This window comes from Nomascus leucogenys, chromosome 12 (genome assembly GCF_006542625.1).
Source record: "Nomascus leucogenys isolate Asia chromosome 12, Asia_NLE_v1, whole genome shotgun sequence".
Taxonomy (NCBI): Eukaryota; Metazoa; Chordata; class Mammalia; order Primates; family Hylobatidae; genus Nomascus; species Nomascus leucogenys.
The window spans coordinates 51,963,894-51,982,897 of record NC_044392.1 but is presented as its reverse complement, the minus strand read 5'-3'; the positions used below and the strand labels follow the sequence as shown (position 1 = coordinate 51,982,897).

Sequence of the window (19,004 nt, the reverse complement as noted above, 5' to 3'; positions counted from 1 at the left end):
CCCTGAGTAAATATGTCCCACTTTAAAACAATACAAAACAGTGCTATTATTCTGAGATACTAAGTTAAAATTTTGTGCAAATAGGTAACATTCAAATTTTTATATATGTGTAACATTCATGCAGAGAGACAAATACAAAGAAATCACATAAAGCTTAAGCAATTATTACAAAGTGAACACACTTGTGTAACCTAGAAATAGAACCAGCCTCACTGATGCCCTGGCAACCACTTTCTTTCTTTTTGCTCCACCAAAGTCACTAAGATCATAAGAGCTAACACTGTAGATCAAGTTTGTATTCTTATACATGTTTTATTACAGAAAATTTAAAACATATACAAAATAAAAGAAACAGTGCAATAGGCCTGTTACCCAGGCTCAACCACAACTAATAACATGCCAATTTTGTGTTATCTCTACTTCAACCCATTTCTCACACAGACTTTATTCTTTATTATTTTTTTTCTGATATAAAATGTGTGCTCATTGAAAGTAAAATCTTGGCTGAACACAATGGCTTAAGCTTGTGTAATACCTCCTGACAAGGCAGGAGGATCATTTGAGGTCAGGAGTTTGAGAGCAGCCGGGGCAGCATAGTGAGACCACATCTTTATTAAAAATTAAAAAAAAAAATAGGCACGGTGATGCACACTTGTAGTTCCAGCTACTTTGGATGTTGACATAGCAGGATCCCTTGCTCCCAGGAGTTTGAGGCTGCAGTGAGTTGTGACTGTGCCACTGCACAACAGCCTCGGTGACAGAAGGAGACTCTGTCTCAAAAAAAAAAAAATAAAAATAAAGGTTCAATCTTAACTAGCTTTTTACACATAAACACACCCATATAAACAATCCCTCTTTTAATAATAGAAGTACCCAAATTTAAAATTATTAATGTGAACCAATTTTTAATTCAGACTTCATGTTTTAATCAGTTTTTTTTTTTTTTAGATAAGATGTGCATTCATTGAAAGGTCTAATCTTGGCTGGACATGGTGGCTCACATTTGTAACCTCATCACTTTGGGAGCCAGAGCTCAGGAGTTTGAGACAAGCCTGGGCAATATAACAAGACCTCACAGGGGCAAGATAGTAAGACCTCATCTCTACAACAATTTTTAAAAAATTAGTTCGGCATGGTGGCACACACTTGTAGTCCCAGCTATTTGGGAGGCTGACTTAGGAGGATCCCTGGAGTTGGGGAGGTCAAAGCTTCAGTGAGTTGTTATTGCACCACCACACTCTACCCTGAATGACAGTGAGGCTATGTCAAGCAAAGGTACAATCATAACTGTTCATGTTTGACACATCAACACATCCTTATAAACAATCCCTCTCTTAAAAATAAAAGTACCAATTTAACAGTCATTAATAGTCATGGGAATTACCTAGAAATGTTTTGTTTGTTTTGGTTTGGATTTTTATTAGAAGGGGACACCTAGAAACGTTATCTAAAATCTAGATTTTGATAAAAATAAGCCTGAGTTTTTTCTTTTTTTGAGATGGACTTTTGCACTGTCACCCAGGGTTGAGTGCAGTGGCATGATCTTGGCTCACTGAAACCTCCGCCTCCCGGGTTCAAGTGATCCTCCTGCCTTAGCCTCCCAAGTAGCTAGGATTACAGGTGTGCACCACCACACCCAGCTAATTTTTCTTTTGTATTTTTAGTACAGGCGGGGTTTCCTTATGTTGGCCAGGGTGGCCTCGAACTCCCGACCTCAGGTGATCTGCTTACCTTGGCCTTGCAAGGTGCTGGGATTACAGACATGAGCCACTGCACCCAGCCAGGCCTGAGTTTTGCCTGATAATTTGTCTTTCTAACAAAGTGCAGCATATGGCAGCTACAAGGACTCTTTTATCTAAAATAAATAGAATTTAATTTAAAAATTTAAACAATTTATATGAGATTAAAGGACAAATCAAGACACTTGTGTAATGTGTTATCTGTAGGAGTATATTTTAGCAATGACATAAACTACTAATAACAAAAAAAGTTATAATAATTTATTAACCCAAAATGAACAAAATTCCTGTTACGATATCTATGAAAATGACTTGTTAGAGTAAAATATTTTCATATCTTGAGAGCGCACTGGTTAAACACAGGAAAGATTTGGAAGTCGATGTCTTATCAAGTACTTATTTATCAAGTAAGTAGCAGACCCCCCTTCATACCTTTTAGAGTTATTCAAAAAGCAGTCATTTACACAAGAGCAGATAATTTTCCTAGCTTTCTATTGAGTTTATATGTTAATGTAGTTACAAATTTTAACTCAACTTTCTCATAAAATTACCCGACAAAATTGTATATGATATTATGATATCAGAATATATCAAAATTTATTTATATACCAAATAAATTTTATGATATCATATTATAATATATAACCATATTATGATAAGTTCCATTTACATTGAGACAATTTCACTAGGCAGTGTTTGTCTACCACTAATTTTTTTTTGTTTCCACTATTTGCACAGACAGCACAGCTGGGAAAACACAGACTCACCCAACACAGTCTTTCTCTTCCTCAGGGAATCAATTCATCAGTCAGTCATTTGGGACTGGAAGCTGAGTACTCCCTAACTTAGAAGGTCTTATTCCTGAATGATTTCCTCAGAAGACTGGGAGACAAGAAGGTCCTTTTAGGGTACACTTGCTGGGAAATGAACTAACCCTTCTACAGTTTGAGAGCTCTGACCTACAGAGAGACTCTGCCGCAGTAGGAAGGGATAAGGCAGCTGTTCTGAACCTGGAGCTCCACCACACTTTGTCTTGCCTCACTGAGGCAATTTTGAGAGGCTGTTCTGGATATGTCTTGATGGTGAGTGTTGAGAAACAATGTGGGCTTTGATGGTATTCATGTGGTGTCTGCGGTGTAAAGACAGGAGCTGAATGCTCAGAATCTAGGCTGTTTTTCTTGTGATCAGTTGGGTTACCTCATTGGAAACAAGTCCATTTTTACTAGAGAGGCTGAATAAATTCCACAGAACACAGTGGCACTCCCGGGAAGACTGAGGCAGGGTGAGAAAGCGGGGAAGCTTTTCCACCTAGACTTTTTGCTACCTTAGGAATCAGGGGCTGATTAGGTTTGCATTGGCTCTAATCTAATCAACTCAATTTTTGTGCTTTTGATTTAATTATCTTCCTCATTTTTAAGGTATAAAGGGCCATTTTATTTGGTATTTAGATTTTCCCTGAATTTTTATTTCATCATATATGTGTGGATCTAATACAATCAACCATCATTTTACATTTGTTGTTTCCAAGCATTTGAGAAATTATAATATCTACATATATAATGTTAACTCTATGTATAATACATTTTCTTTCTGTGCAAAATATATATGTCAATAGAGATATGTTTAATTATGCATATGAACTGGATCATAAACACTTCCAGGTAGGAACTGGGACAGAAATCAGAAGGAATGATTCCCCGATCTTCTGATCCCTGTGCTCCAGGGTCTTTGTTGACAGGATCCTGAAAATGTCTCTCCTTAACTGTGTGTGGGTCCCCAGTAGAACTATAGCAAGAAACTTTTCTTACTGAGGTTCTAATAAGTGGCAAGAAGGAGAAAACTCTTCAGCCAAGAAGATTAAGCCAGGCCCAGCCGAGGGACGTATAAAAAGGAGGTCTAGCAGAATAACCCACCCTCTGCCTTTGGATGTGTAAGATAGTAGAGAAGGGTCTCTGCTATTTAAGTAGTAGAGGAATAAGAGAGAGCACCTGTCTCTTGAGCTCCAACATGGGAAAGGGAAATGAAGACCTCGATCTCCACTGCTCCTCCATCCAATGCTCCACTGACCAGCCCCCTTTCCAACAGATCTCCTTTACAGAAAAGGGCTCAGATGAGAAGAAACCATTCAAAGGAAAAGGCAAGACTGCCTCCTCCCATTCCAGTGAGAAACACAAACAAAAGCAAGGTAAAGCCTTGGGCTGCTCCTCTGGAGGCTAGAAGGAGTAATGGAATCAGGGATACTGACCTATGTGTCTTTGGTAGGGTTCTATTTTGAGATTGGTGATGGGAAATGGCTTAGCATCGTCAGGGGACTTTGAGAAATGCGTTCATGCATGATACTGGCAGAAGGGCTTCACTTGGAAGACTGATCTACAAAAATGCATCAGAGATAGAATATGGGACTCTACCTAGGTAGAGGTGAGTCACCTGAACTTTCTTCTGCAGTAGGACCGGAGACCAATCCAAATGAGCAGGAGAATTCTGAGGAAATGAAGCACTGCCAGATCAGGTAAGATTTGACTCTTTCAAGGTGAGAAGGGACGGGCCAGCAACACAGGCTCCCCAGGGAAGGAAACTGGGAGCTCTTTGGCAGCCAGAGTCGTACAGATCCTGGACACTGGAGAACAGAAGAGAGTTGGGGTTTGGTGGTTACCTCAGCTCCTGTGTGTCCAGGATGAAGTAGGAATTTCGGGGTGTTCAGTTGAAGGCACTTTCTCAAACTCTCATTGTATCCACAGACCAGAGTCCAGCTCACATTGGGGAAACTGCAGGAAAAGAAAAATCAGTTTCAAGGAGAGCTGCCAAGACAGAGCAGGTAGAATCTTGGTGTTTTTTGTTCTTGATGGTGGTGGTGGTGGGTTTTTTTTGTTTTTGATTTGCTCCAAAAGGCAAATAGGAAAATTTTATATGAGGCTTGAGCACGAAGGGAGTTACTTAGTGACAAAAATTTTTTTGAGATCTTGTGGGGGAAAGGAAGAGATCAGACTGTTACTGTGTCTATGTAGAAAAAAGAAGACAAAAGAAACTCCATTTTGAGCTGTACAAAGAAAAATTGTTCTGCTTTGAGATGCTCTTAATCTGTAACTTTAGCCCCAACCTTGTGCTCACAGAAACATGTGCTGTATTAAATCAAGGTTTAAGGGATTTAGGGCTCTGCAGGAGGTGCCTTGTTAATAATATGTTTGCAGACAGTATGCTTGGTAAAAGTCATTGCCATTCTCCATTCTCTGTTAACCAGGGACAAGATGCACTGCGGAAAGCCACAGGGACCTCTGCCTGAGAAAGTCTGGGTATCGTCCAAGGTTTCCCCTGACTGAGACAGGCTGAGATACGGCCTCGTGGGGAGGGAAAGAACTTTCCGTATCCCATCCTGACACCAGTAAAGGGTCTGTGCTGAGGAGGATTAGTAAAAGAGGAAGGCGTCTTTGCGGCTGAGATAAGAGGAAGCCCTCTGTTTCCCGCATGTCCCTGGGAATGCAATGTCTCAGTGTAAAGCTGACTATTCATTCTATTCCGAGATATGAGAAAACTGCCCTGTGGCTGGAGCCGAGGTATGCTGGCAGCAATACTGCTCTGTTACTGTTTGCTACACTGAGATGTTTGGGTAAAGAGAAGCACAAATCTAGCCTACATCCACATCCAGGCACAGTACCTTTCCTTGAAGTTATTTATGACGCAGATTCCATTACTCACATATTTTCCTGCTAACCTTCTCCCCGCCATCACCCTGTTCACCCTGTTCTCCTGCCGCACTCCCCTTGCCAAGATAGTGAAAATAGCCATCAATAAATACTGAAGGAACTCAGAGACCAGCACCAGTGCAGGTCCTCGCATGATGAGTGTGCCCGTCCCCTGGGCCCACTGTTCTTTATACTTTTTCTCTGAGTCTTATTTCTTTTCTCAGTCTCTCATCCTACCTGACAAGAAATACCCACAGGTGTGGAGGGGCAGACCCCCTTCAAACTTAGCATCCAGAATATATTTGGTGACTCAGAAGGGGTTCAGTTTCACTTCCTTCCAGTACTGAGATGGTCAGGAAGGAGTGGGGGAGACAAGTGGGATTCACCTGGGTGCACAGGAGGTTCTGGAAATGAGGGTCTGTGGGAACTGCTCTGGCGAGTCTCTCACATGCTTTCTCTGCAGGGAACTGTCCAGAAGAAGAGTGCAGCTTGTCGTTGAAAAAAAAATCAAAGTCCTCCACTGCTGTGCACCACAGTGAAATCCAGGAGAGCTGTGATGTCCACCACAGGGGACATTCAAGGGCTTGCACTGGGCACAGCAAGTGGCACAGGTCTCAGGCCCTAGGAGTCCAATCGCTGTCACTTTGAAAAAGCTTGGGGACCTCTGTGCGAGCTATGTCAGAGGCTATTTATCAAGACCTAGCCCAGGTGTGGGTACAGCAGTTCCATTCTCCACTAACCTGGGAGCAGCTCACACTGCTCCCTCGGCTTCGGGGGCCTCTGTGTGCCGAGGTGCAGACCTTCTATTCCATGGCCACCCAGGCAGCTTATGTCTTCCCTGCGGAGGGCTCACTTGTTCCAGCCACACTGCCTGGTCCTCGGGATTCAGTACTGGATACAGAAGCCCATCCCTTCCCTGGGCAGGAGAGAACTGAGCCTGTCAGTGGGTCAGATGAGGCTGAGATGGAAGCACCCTGACCCTATTCAGCAGAGGATGCGGCTCTGGGAATGAGAACAAGGACCTGCTACTCCTCAGATTCTTCCAGATGACCAGCAGCAACAATTTTAGATGCGTTGTGTTAATAAATGACAGAACTGAAGAAGTCATAGGAAAGAAATTTGAGCGATATACTCAGAATGGTGAGCGCTGCGTTTGGCAGAGCGCTAAGGCTATAGAAAAACTTTATACTTCGTGTTAGACATTTGATGTCTTTTGGATGTCTGATGACAGTCATGCGTTTCTACATAATCAGAAAAATATTAGAATGTAATAATACATATTTGCATATTTTAGATTATAGAAAAGTAAATATAAAATTATATGCTCTTTTTTTTGAGACAGTCTTGCTATGTTACCCAGGCTAAAGTGCAGTGGCACAACTTTAGCTCACTGCAACCTCTGCTTCCTGGGTGTGAACAATTCTGATGCCTCAGCCTCCCAAGTAGCTGGGACTACAGGTATGTACCACAATGCCCAGCTAATTTTTTTTTCTTGTATTGTTAGTAGAGACAGAGTTTTGTCGTGTTGGCCAGGTTGGCCTCGAACTCAAGTGATCTGCCAGCTTCAGCCTCCCAAGGTGCTGGGATTACAGGCAAGAGCCACCTTACTAATAAATTGCTCCTCTTTCAGTTCAGAAAATGTTGTAGGCTCTCACTCTTACAGCCCGAACCCATGGAGTACTAATATCCACAAACCATTAATAGCACTCCCTATGGGAAAATGTCTATACATTTTTACAGTTTATAGTAAAATTACTATGCAAGCTGTTTACTTTTAATATTTCTACATAAAACTTAAGTCAAGATATAGTAAATGATAAATGATTGTACTTATTTATTCACCTGTCTCAGATTTCATTTCATGTTAAACATTCTAAATTTAAATTCTATTGTATTTTATACATTTCAATTGATTGTACTGTATTGCAGGATATGGAGATTCCATCACATACTACAATACAGTGTATTTTGTTATATTTGACTTATATTCTACTTGTATTTTTTACTGAAATCATACAATCTTTCATTATCTAAGTGTATTAATTACTTGTTTGGTTGCTTTATAATTTTAATTTTATGTAATAATGAAATAAACATTAATGTTGTTTGGAATTTTAAATTTCAGGATAATTTTGTCCTTCTTTTATAAGGAATTTGTATTTACTAAAGATGTGAAAAAGAGAGTGTCTTATCTTCACTTCTGCATCATCCTAACCCTGACCTCCGCAGAGCCCATAGCTCTTGTCATGGTCAGGAAATAGTGTTCTGTCACTCCAGTAAATGGAGCCAATTTAGTGGTAATACACAGATCTAAATTGGAGATATAGAGATTTTGTTCTCAACCACTGCAATAGAAAAGAATCATAGTCATGTGAGTCACACAATTTTCAGGTTGACACTGCTTGTAAGTGTCAACAATGCTGTAGAATAACTCTGAAATAAATTTATATCTATTAAACAAATACATATACATAAATAACGTGTCTAAATAACAATGTACATACCTTAATGAAAATGAACTTTATTGCTAAAAAAATGTTATCACACAGATACACACAATAGGATCATATAATGTTGAAAAATAGAGATGGGGAAAGGAACCAAGACAGAGAGAAAGGGAGGAATGGAGTGAGAAAAGGACAGATGGACAGAGTGATATTGGAAAGGGAAAAGGGGGTAGAGGGGGAGGAAGGGACGTACGAAGTGGGAGGGAGGAAGGGAAGGACAGAGGGAGAAAGGGAGCAAGAGACAGAGAGAAGAAGACAGAGAGAAAAGCGGTCTTCTGCCTCCAGGACCAGCAGGATCTCGTACTCCGGGAAAATGCGGGGCTCCCAGTGCAGGCTAAGGACTCGGCCCACAGTTGCATCAGCCAGCGAGGCGCTCACTGGCCCTCCAGATTGCCAGCCTAGGTTACTTCACCCAGAGCGATTCAGATGAATTCCATCTCCCAAGGAATGAGCGAATTCCCCAGAGAGCAATGAGCTGAGAATCGGGTGGCAGTCCGTTTTTCATCCACATGGTTCATAGATGACATGTCCCCACGTTAAGCCCTGTAGCAGAGCAGGAGGTGGGTAGTCCCATGCACACAGGAGTCACACTCAGGCCGACTGAAGCATGATTTCGGATTCCACGTTTCTTTGCCCTCTGCAAGGGTGCCTGTTGCTCACGTGTCTCTGGGCCCCGAAAGCATGATCATATTGACGATTTGTTTCCCGAGCTCTGAGGGGACAAAGAAACTTCTAGGAAAGCGTGGAAAATCAGCATCATGTTGGTGCTCTCCTTTCCAGTTTCCAAACGAGCCATATTGGAGACTCCCCATGTTTCAGGAAACAGGAATCCGTCCTCAGGCCATCATGTTGGGGATTTTTCTTTTCTCTGTGGTTTCGCTCTTGTTTTCTACATGAAAATGAATGACATCGACACACCTTTGTGTGTGCGACTATCATGGCAACGGCGACACCCACAGATATTGCTGCCTTCACTGAGAGGGCCTGGGAAACTCAAGACTGTCATGGAGGTTCACTTTCACACTCCACCCTTCCAGGGTGGTTTCTCCCTGAAAATGTGTGCAAGCCCTGAGAGAGGCTTCCAGTTTCCATAGAATTACTGGAGAACTCCAGAGAGCCAGCCCCGGAAGCCCATCTTTCCCCTCCAATCTGGCCCTACAGCCACCCAGCCCACAAGGCCCTGATCCTGGCAGTTTTCGGCATCGGAGGGCGGGCTACTCTGGGCTCAAGGGTCCCAGACTTCATGCATATTCATGAAGGGGTGCAGGTGGTAGGTCTTTATTTTTATTTTTTTTTTTGGAGACGGAGTCTCCCTCTGTCACCCAGGCTGGAGTGCAGTGGCATGACTTCGGCTCACTGCAAGCACCCCTCCTGGGTTCACACCATTCTCCTGCCTCAGCCTCTCCGAGTAGCTGGGACTACAGGCGCCCACCACCACGCCCGGCTAATTTTTTGTATTTTTAGTAGAGACAGGGTTTCACCATGGTCTCGATCTCCTGACCTCGTGATCTGCCCGCCTTGGCCTCCCAAAGTGCTGGGATTACAAGCGTGAGCCACCATGCCCGGCCAGTTGGTAGGTCTTTATAAGAGCCGCTGGCAGGGCCAGCCTCCTGCCTGGGCCTACCTGCAGGACAGAGACCGACTGAGGCCTATGTTAGCCGGCCGGCCTCTCTCTGCCCATGCCTGTCTATGAAATTACAGCCAAGTGTCCCCGCAATGGCTCTCCGCACACCTTCCCACAACCCTTTCCCCATGGAAGCTCAAGGACGAGGATAGTGAAGGAGACTCGTTTGTACCCAGAGCCAAAGGGATGAGAGCGTGCTTTGAACGCAACACATAGCTGGGGCATTGCCACCAAAGAACAGTTGGCCTCAGCGATTGGCATTCTGGAGCCAAGATTTCAGGAGAGATCACGCCTGCTGAGGCAGCATCAGCTGCAGTCTCGGCCCTGGCCTGGGAAACGCAGCCCACAAGAAGGCAGGCGAAAGCGGACCGCCATCACCTGATCTCAGACCACAGCACTCCTCTGAGCCTTTGAGAAAGATCGCTTTCCAGGCATCGCCACCAGAAAGAAGCTGGCCAGAGAGACCAGCCTCCCAGAGTTCAGGATTCAGATTTGGTTTCAGAATCGAAGGGCCAGACATCCAGGCCAGGGTGGCAGGACACCCGTGCATGCAGGCAGTTTGTGCAACACGGCCCCTGGCGGGTGTCACCCTCCTCCCTCCTCGGTCCTCTTCACCCACAGGAGGGCATGGGGAATGGAGCTTCTCACACCCCATATGCCCTGTGCGCCTGGGACTCTACCACAGGAGGCTTTCGTGAGCCAGGCAGCAAGGACGGTCCCCATCCTCCAGCCCAGCCAGGATGTGCAGGAAGAAGGAATCTCCCAACCTGCCCCAACACTTGGAGATTTGTGTTCGCTGCCCTGATTCTCCCGGAAGTGGGGCTGTCCCACCCTCAGACTCCTCGGTGACTTCCGCACCTGAACAGATGCCAGTGGGGCAAGGACCCACAGCACGGTGGCCTGCTGGATGCGTGCTCAGTGGGACAGCTTGGGCCCGCTCAAGCTGAGTCACACACGTCCCACCAGAGTTCTTGCCCCACACACGTCCCACCGGAGTTCGTGGTGGGGATAAAGCCCCAGTTCGCCAGGGCGACATGGGAACCCAAATCCTGGGCACCTCCACCTCTGGAGCCTGAGACCCCAGAGGCCTCCGTGTGTCAAGCACAGACACAAGCCATCCAGGTGCTCTCCCAACCGCTCCAGGAGCCTCAGCGCTCATCTGCACCCACCTCCAACCTATTACATGAGCTCCTGTCGACCCCAGAGTTTCAGCAAAAGGCACAACGTTTCCTAGATCCGGAGCCACTGGGGGAGCTGAGGGACGGGGAAGAGCCCTCTTTGCTGGAACCACTCCTCAGCCAGAAATAATACTGGGCTCTGCTGGAGGAGCTTTAGGACGGGGGGTTGGGGCTGGGTGGGGGCAGGGCGGCGGCCTCTGGCCCAGTATGAAAAAGCGTGTCTTCCCTTCCAGTTCACCTGTCTAGGATCCCTGAGTTCCAGGTCCAGAGGAGTGCTGTCATTCTTTCCTGAGCATCCTGAGGATCACAGAGCCAGCCCTAATACTGAGAGTTGGGCCATCTATGGCGCATGCACGGGTCCACAAACAGCTGCCTAGGCTTTCGGGACAGCCCAGGCGGAGCTCTCATCCTTTCTCCCCCGCTAGGTTATTCAGTGGAGTGGGGGACAGAGACCTCAGTCCCTCAAAACACTGGGCCTGGGCAGAAGCCAGGCCTGCTCTCCTTTCAGTGGCTCGACTCCTCTGCCTCTTCGCTCCATGGTCACTCACCAACCTGTGTCCCGCCAGTCTCCTCGCCAGCACCATGGAGCATCTTGCAACTAAATGGAGACCCCGTGACACCACAAAACCCAGGTGCTGCCCTTTCCAGGCAAGAGGGAAGGCAGGCAGAGATGGGGAGAGGAATGGAGACAGAGTGGGAGAGAAGGATGGAGGAGGAAAAGGCTGGATGGACGGAGGGACTGTGGAAGGGAGAGAAAGAGGGAGGTAGGGAGAAAGGGAGGGAAGAACCAGGGGAGTGAGGGAAGAACAGAAGGAAGGATGGACAGAGGGAGAAAAGGCGCAAGAAACAGAGAAAAGAAGGCAGAGAGAAAAATTGTCTTTCGAAGTCCAGGATTCAGATTTGGTTTCAGAATCGAAGGGCCAGGCATCCAGGCCAGGGTGGCTGTGGGGGAAAGAAAGAGAAATCAGACTGTTACTGTGACTATGTAGAAAAAGGAAGACAAGAAACTCCATTTTGATCTGTACTAATAAAAATCGTTCTGCTTTGAGATGTTAATTTGTAACCTTAGCCCCAACCCTATGCTCACAGAAACATGTGCTGTGTTGACTCAAGGTTTAATGGATTTAGGGCTGTGTAGGATGTGCTTTGTTAAAAATGTGCTTGCAGGCAGTATGCTTGGTAAAAGTCATTGCCATTCTCTAGTCTCGATTAACCAGGGACACAGTGGATTGCGGAAGGCCTCACGGACCTCTTCCCAAGAATGCCTGGGTATTATCCAAGGTTTCCCCCCACTGAGACAGCCTGATATACAGCCTCATGGGAAGGGAAAGACCTTACTGTCCCGCAGTCTAACACTCGTAGAGGGTCTATGCTGAGGAGGATTAGTGAAAGAGGAAGGCCTCTTTGCAGTTGAGATAATAGGAAAGCATCTCTCTCCTGCTCGTCCCTGAGAATGGAATGTCTTGGTGTAAAACATGATGGTACATTCTATTTACTGAGATAGGAGAAAACCACCTTATGGCTGGAGGTGAGACATGCTGGTGGCAATACTGCTCTTTACTGCACTGAGATGTTTGTGTAGAGTCAAACATAAATCTGGCCTACGTGCACACCCAGGCACAGCACGTTTCCTTAAACCTATTTATGACACAGAGTTCTTTGCTCACATGTTGTCCTCTCCCTACCATTACCCTACAGTCCTGCCACATCCCCCTCACCGAGATAGTAGAGATAGTGATCTATAAATAGTGAGGGAACTCAGAGACCAGTGTCTGTGCAGGTCCTCACTTGCTGAGCGCGCCAGGCCCCTGGGCCCACTTTCTTCCTCTATACTTTGTCTCTGTGTCTTATTTCTTTTCTCAGTCTCTCATTTCCACCTTTTAAGAAATACTAACAGGTGTGCAGGGGAGGCCACCTTCATCTGGTGCCCAATGTGGGTGCCTTTCTCTATGGTGAAGATACGCTAGAGCGTGATCGTTGAGGACAAGTCGACAAGAGATTCCGGTAAGCTTGTGCACTCGGGGGAACCCAGGGTAACACTGGGACAAACTGAAAGTAAATATACCTGTTATCTCAGCTCTATTAAAATTATTTTAAGAAGAGTAGGAGTTACAGTCTCTACAGAAAATCTAATCACGCTATTTCAAACAATAGAACAATTCTGCCCGTGGTTTCCAGAACAGGCAATTTTAGATCTAAAAGACTGGGAAAAAATTGGTAAAGAATTAAAACAAGCAAATAGGGAGGGTAAAATCATCCCACTTGCAGTATGGAATGATTGGACCATTATTGAAGTAGCTTTGGAACCGTTTCAAACCGGAGAAGAGTTTCAGTTTCTGATGCCCCTGAAAGCTGTGTAATAAATTGTGAAGAAGAGGCAGGGACAGAATTCTAGAAAGGAATGGAAAGTTCGCATTGTAAATATGTAGCAGAGTCTGTAATGGCTCAGTCAATGCAAAATGTTGACTACAGTCAATTACAGGAGGTAATATATTCTGAACTATCAAAACTGGGGGGGAAAGGTCCAGAATTATTGGGGCCATCAGTCTAAACCACGATGGCCAACTCCTCCTCCAGCGGTTCAGATGCCTGTAACATTGCAACCTCAAACGCAGGTTAGACAAGTACAAACCCCAAGAGAATATCAAATAGAAAAGGATTGAGTCTCTATCACAGCAATGCCAATCCAGATACAGTATCCACAATATCAGTCAGTAGAAAATAAGACCCAACCGCCGGTAGCCTATTAATACTGGCCGCCAGCCGAAATTTAGTATCGGCCACCCCCAGAAAATCAATAGGGACAGCCAGAAATGTTTCCAGCACCGCAAGGCAAGGCGTTATAAAGCCTCAGCCGCCCACTATGAGACTTAATCCTACATCACCACCTAGTGGACAGGGTGGTGCATTACATGAAATTATTGCTAAGGCAAGAAAACAAGGAGATATTGAAGCATGGCAGTTCCCAGTAATATTAGAGCCCATATCCCCTGGAGAAGGGGACTAAGAGGGAGCGCCTCCCCGAGCTGATGCCAGATATGAGTCCTTTACTGTGAAAATGCTAAAAGACATGAAAAAGGGAGTAAAACAGTATGGACCCAACTCCCTTTATATGAGAATATTATTAGATTCCATTGCTCATGGAAATAGACTTATTCCTTATGATTGGGAAATTTTGGCCAAATCGTCACTCTCACCTTCTCAATTTTTACAATTTAAGAACTGGTGGATTGATGGGGTACAAGAACAGGTCCGAAAAAATAGGGCCGCCAATCCTCCAGTTAACATAGACGCGGATCAACTATTAAGAACAGGTCAAAATTGGAGCACTATTAATCAACAAGCAGTAACGCAAAATGAGGCCATTAAGCAAGTTAGAGGTATCTGCCTTAGGGCCTGGGAAAAAAATCCAAAACCCAGGAACCACCAGCCCCTCATTCAATACAAGAAGACATGGCTCTAAAGAGCCTTACCCTGATTTTGTGGCAAGACTCCAAGATGCTGCTCAAAAGTCAATTACTGATGAGAATGCCCATAAGATCATAGAGGAGTTGATGGCATACGAAAACGCCAATCCTGAGTGTCAATCAACCATTAAGCTATTAAAAGGGAAGGTCCCAGCAGGATCAGGTGTAACCTCAGAGTAGGTAAAAGCCTGTGATGGGATTGGAGGAGCTATGCATAAAGCTATGCTAATGGCTCAAGCAATAACTGGAGTCGCTTTAGGAGGACAAGTTAGAACATTTGGGGGGAAATGTTATAATTGTGGTCAAATTGTTCATCTAAAAAGGAATTGCCCAGTCTCAAATAAGCAAAATATAACAACTCAAACTACTACAACAAAAAATAAAGAGCCACCTGGCCTATGTCCAAGATGTGGAAAAGGAAACCATTGGACTAATCAATGTCATTCTAAATTTGATAAAAATGGGCAACCATTGTTGGGAAATGGGAAGAGGGGACAGCCTCAGGCCCCGCAACCAACTGGGGCATTCCCAATTCAGCCCTTTGTTCCTCAGCGTTTTCAGGGACAACAACCCCAGCTGTCACAAGTGCCTCAAGGAATGGGCCATTTACCACAATACAATTGTCCCCCACCACAAGCGGCAGTGAAGCAGTAGATTTATATACTATACAAGCAGTTTCTCTGCTTCCAGGGGAACCCACATAAAAAATCCCCACAGGGGCATATGGCCCACTGCCTGAGGGGACTGTAGGACTCATCTTAGGAAGATCAAGTTTAAATCTAAAGGGAGTTCAAATTCTTACTGGTTTAGTTGACTTAGACTACAAAGGTGAAATTCAATTGGTTATTAGCTCCTCAATTCCTTGCAGTGCCAGTCCAGGAGACAGGATTGCTCAATTATTACTCCTGCCTTATATTAAGGTTGGAAACAGTGAGATACAAAGATCGAGAGGGTTTGGCAGCACTGATACGGCAGGAAAGGCTGCATATTGGGAAAGTCAGGTCCCAGAAAGCAGACCTATGTGTAAGGCCATTATTCAAGGAAAACAGTTTGAAGAGTTAGGAGACCCTGGAGCAGATGTCTCTATCATTGCCTTAAATCAATGGCCAAAAAATTGGACTAAACAAAACGCTGTTACAGGACTTGTCGGCATAGGCACTGCCTCAGAAGTGTATTAAAGTACTATGATTTTACATTGTTTAGGGCTGGATAATCAAAAAAGTACTGTTCAGCCAATGATTACTTCAATTTCTGTTAATCTGTGGGGTCAAGATTTATTACAACAATGGGGTGCGGAAATCACTATGCCCACTCCATTATACAGCCCCACAAGTCAAACAATCACGACTAAAATGGGATATGTACCAGGAAAGGGACTAGGAAAGAGTGAAAACAGCATTAAAGTCCCAATTGAGGCTGAGGAAAATCAAGAAAAAAAAGGAATAGTGTATGCTTTATAAGGGTGGCCACTGTAGAGCCTCGTAAACCCATTCCATTAACTTGGAAAACAGAAAAACCGATATGGGTAAGTCAGTGGCCACTAGTGAAACAAAAACTGGAGGCTTTACATTTATTAGCAAAGGAACAATTAGAAAAGGGACATACTGAGCCTTGATTTTCTCCTTGGAATTCTCTTGTGTTTGTAATTCAGAAAAATATCTGGCAGATGGCGTATGTTAACTGACTTAAGGGCCGTAAATGCCCTAATTCAACCCATGAGGCCTCTCCAACGTGGGTTGCTCTCTCCCACCACAATCCCAAAAGACTAGTCTAATTATAATTGGGCTGAAGGATTGCCTTTTCACCATTTCTCTGGAGGAGGAGGATTTTTAAAAATTTGCTTTTACTATATCAGCCATAAATAATAAGAAACCAGCCACCAGGATTCATTGGAAAGTGTTATCTCGGGGAATGCTTAATAGTCCAACTATTTGTGAGACTTTCATAGGTCAAGCTCTTCAACCAATTAGAGACAAGTTTTCAGACTGTTATATCATTCATTATGTTGACGATATTTTGTGTGCTGCAGAAATGAGAGACAAATTAATTGACTCTTACACATTTCTGCAAGCACAGGTTGCTAACACAGGACTGACAATAGCATCTGATAAGATTCAGACCTCTACTCCTTTTCATTATTTAGGGATGCAGATAGAAAATAGAAAAATTAAGCCACAAAAAATAGAAATAAGAAAAGACACATTAAAAACATTAAATGACTTTCAAAAATTGCTAGGAGACATTAATTGGATTCGGCCAACTCTAGGCATTCCTACATATGCCATGTCAAATTCGTTCTCTATCTTAAGAGGAGACTCAGACTTAAATAGTAAAAGAATATTAACCCCAGAGGCAACAAAAGAAATTAAATTAGTGGAAGAAAAAAATTCAGTCAGCGCAAATAAATAGAATAGATCCCTTAGCCCCATTCCAACTTTTGATTTTTGCTACTACACATTCTCCAACAGGCATCATTGTTCAAAATACTGATCTTGTGGAGTGGTCATTCCTCCCTCACAGTATAATTAAGACTTTTACATTGTACTTGGATGAAATAGCTACATTAATAGGTCAGGCAAGATTACGAATAATAAAATTATTTGGAAATGACCCAGACAAAATAGTTGTTCCTTTAAACACGGAACAAGTTAGACAAGCCTTTATCAATTCTGGTGCATGGCAGAGTGGTCTTGCTAATTTTGTAGGAATTATTGATAATCATTACCCAAAAGCAAAAATCTTCCAGTTTTTAAAATTAACTACTTGGATTTTACCTAAAATTACCAGAAATAAACCTTTAGAAAATGCTCTGACAGTGTTTACTGATGGTCCCAGCAATGGAAAAGCGGTTAAAACAGGACCAAAAGAGCGAGTCATCACAACTCAATATCAATTGGCTCAAAGAGCAGAGTTGGTTGCAGTCATTACAGTGTTACAAGATTTTAATCAACTTATTAATATTGTATCAGATTCTGCATATGTAGTACAGACTACGATGGAGGTTGAGACAACTCTAATTAAATATAGCATGGATGATCAGTTAAACGAGCTGTTCAATATATTACAACAAACTGTGAGAAAAAGAAATTTCCCATTTTATATTACTCATACTCGAGCACACACTAATTTACCAGGGCCTTTAACTAAAGCAAATGAACAAGCTGACTTACTCATATCATCTGCATGCATAAAAGCACAAGAACTTCATGCTTTGACTCATGTAAATGCAGTGGGATTAAAAAAGAAATTTGATGTCACATGGAAACAGGCAAAAAATATTGTACAACACTGCACCCAGTGTCAAGTCCTATACCTGCCCACTCAAGAGGCAGGAGTTAATCCCAGAAGTCTATGTCCTAATGAGTTAAGGTGAATGGATGTCATGCATGTACCTTCATTTGGAAAATTATCATGTGTCCATGTAACAGTTGATACTTATTCACATTTCATATGGGCAAACTGCCAGACTGGAGAAACTACTTTCCAAGTTAAAAAACATTTATTATCTTGTTTTGCTGTCATGGGAGTTCCAGAAAAAATTAAAACTGACAATAGAGCAGGATACTGTAGTAAAGCTTTCCAAAAATTCTTAAATCAGTGGAAAATTACACATACAACAGGAATTCCCTATAATTCGCAAGGACAGGTCATAGTTGAAAGAACTAATAGAACACTCAAAACTCAGTTAAACAAAAAGAAGGGGGAGACATAAGGAGTGTATCACTTTTCAGATGCAACTTAATCTAGTGCTTTATACTTTAAATTTTTTAAACATTTATAGAAATTAGACTACTACCTCTGCAGAACAACACATCTCACTGGTAAAAAGAACAGCCCACGTGAAGGAAAACTAATTTGGTAGAAAGACAGCAAAAATAAGATATGGGAAATAGGGAAGGTGATAACGTGGGGGAGAGGTTTTGCTTGTGTTTCACCAGAAGAAAATCAGCTTCCTGTTTGGATACCCACTAGACATTCGAAGTTCTACAATGAATCCATTGGAGATGCAAAGAAAAGCACCTCCACAGAGATGGAAACACCACAATCGAGCACCATCCACTCACAAAATGAACCAAATTGTGATGTCAGAAGAACAGATGAAGTTGCCATCCACCAAGAAAGCAGAGCTGCCGACTCTGGCACAATTAAAGAAGCTGACACAGTTAGCTAAAAAATGCCTAGAGACCACAAAGGTGACACAAACTTCACAGAATATGCTGCTTGTAGCTAGCTTTGATGATTGTATCAATGGTGGTAAGTCTCCCCATGCCTGCAGGAGCAGCGGCAGCTAATTATACCTACTGGGCCTATGTGCCTTTACTACCCTTAATTTGGGCAGTCGGATGGATAATCCTATTGAAATATAAGTTAATAATAGTGTATGGGTTCCTGGCCACACAGATGATTGTTGCCCTGTCAAACCTGAGGAAGAAGGAATGATAATGAATATTTCCACTGGGTATCATTGTCCTCTTATTTGCCTAGGGAGAGCACCAGGATGTTTCATACCTGCAATCCAAAATTGGTTAGTAGAAGTACCTACTGTCAGTACCACCAGTAGATTTACTTATCACATGGTAATGGGAACATCACTCAGGCCACAGGTAAATTACTTACAGGACTTTTCTTATCAAAGATCATTAAAATTTAGGCCTAAAGGAAATCCTTGCCCCAAGGAAATTCCCAAAGTATCAAAAAATACAGAAGTTTTAGTTTGGGAAGAATGTGTGGCCAATAGTGCCGTGATACTGCAAAACAATGAATTTGGAACTATTATAGATTGGGCACCTTGAGGTCAATTCTACCACA

General features: G+C 43.5%; 1 pseudogene; it reads left to right on the top strand.

Annotated features, from left to right (window-relative positions):
- Positions 1-3,746: 3,746 nt before the first annotated feature.
- Positions 3,747-6,397, top strand: LOC105739136 (annotated as a pseudogene).
- Positions 6,398-19,004: the final 12,607 nt, after the last annotated feature.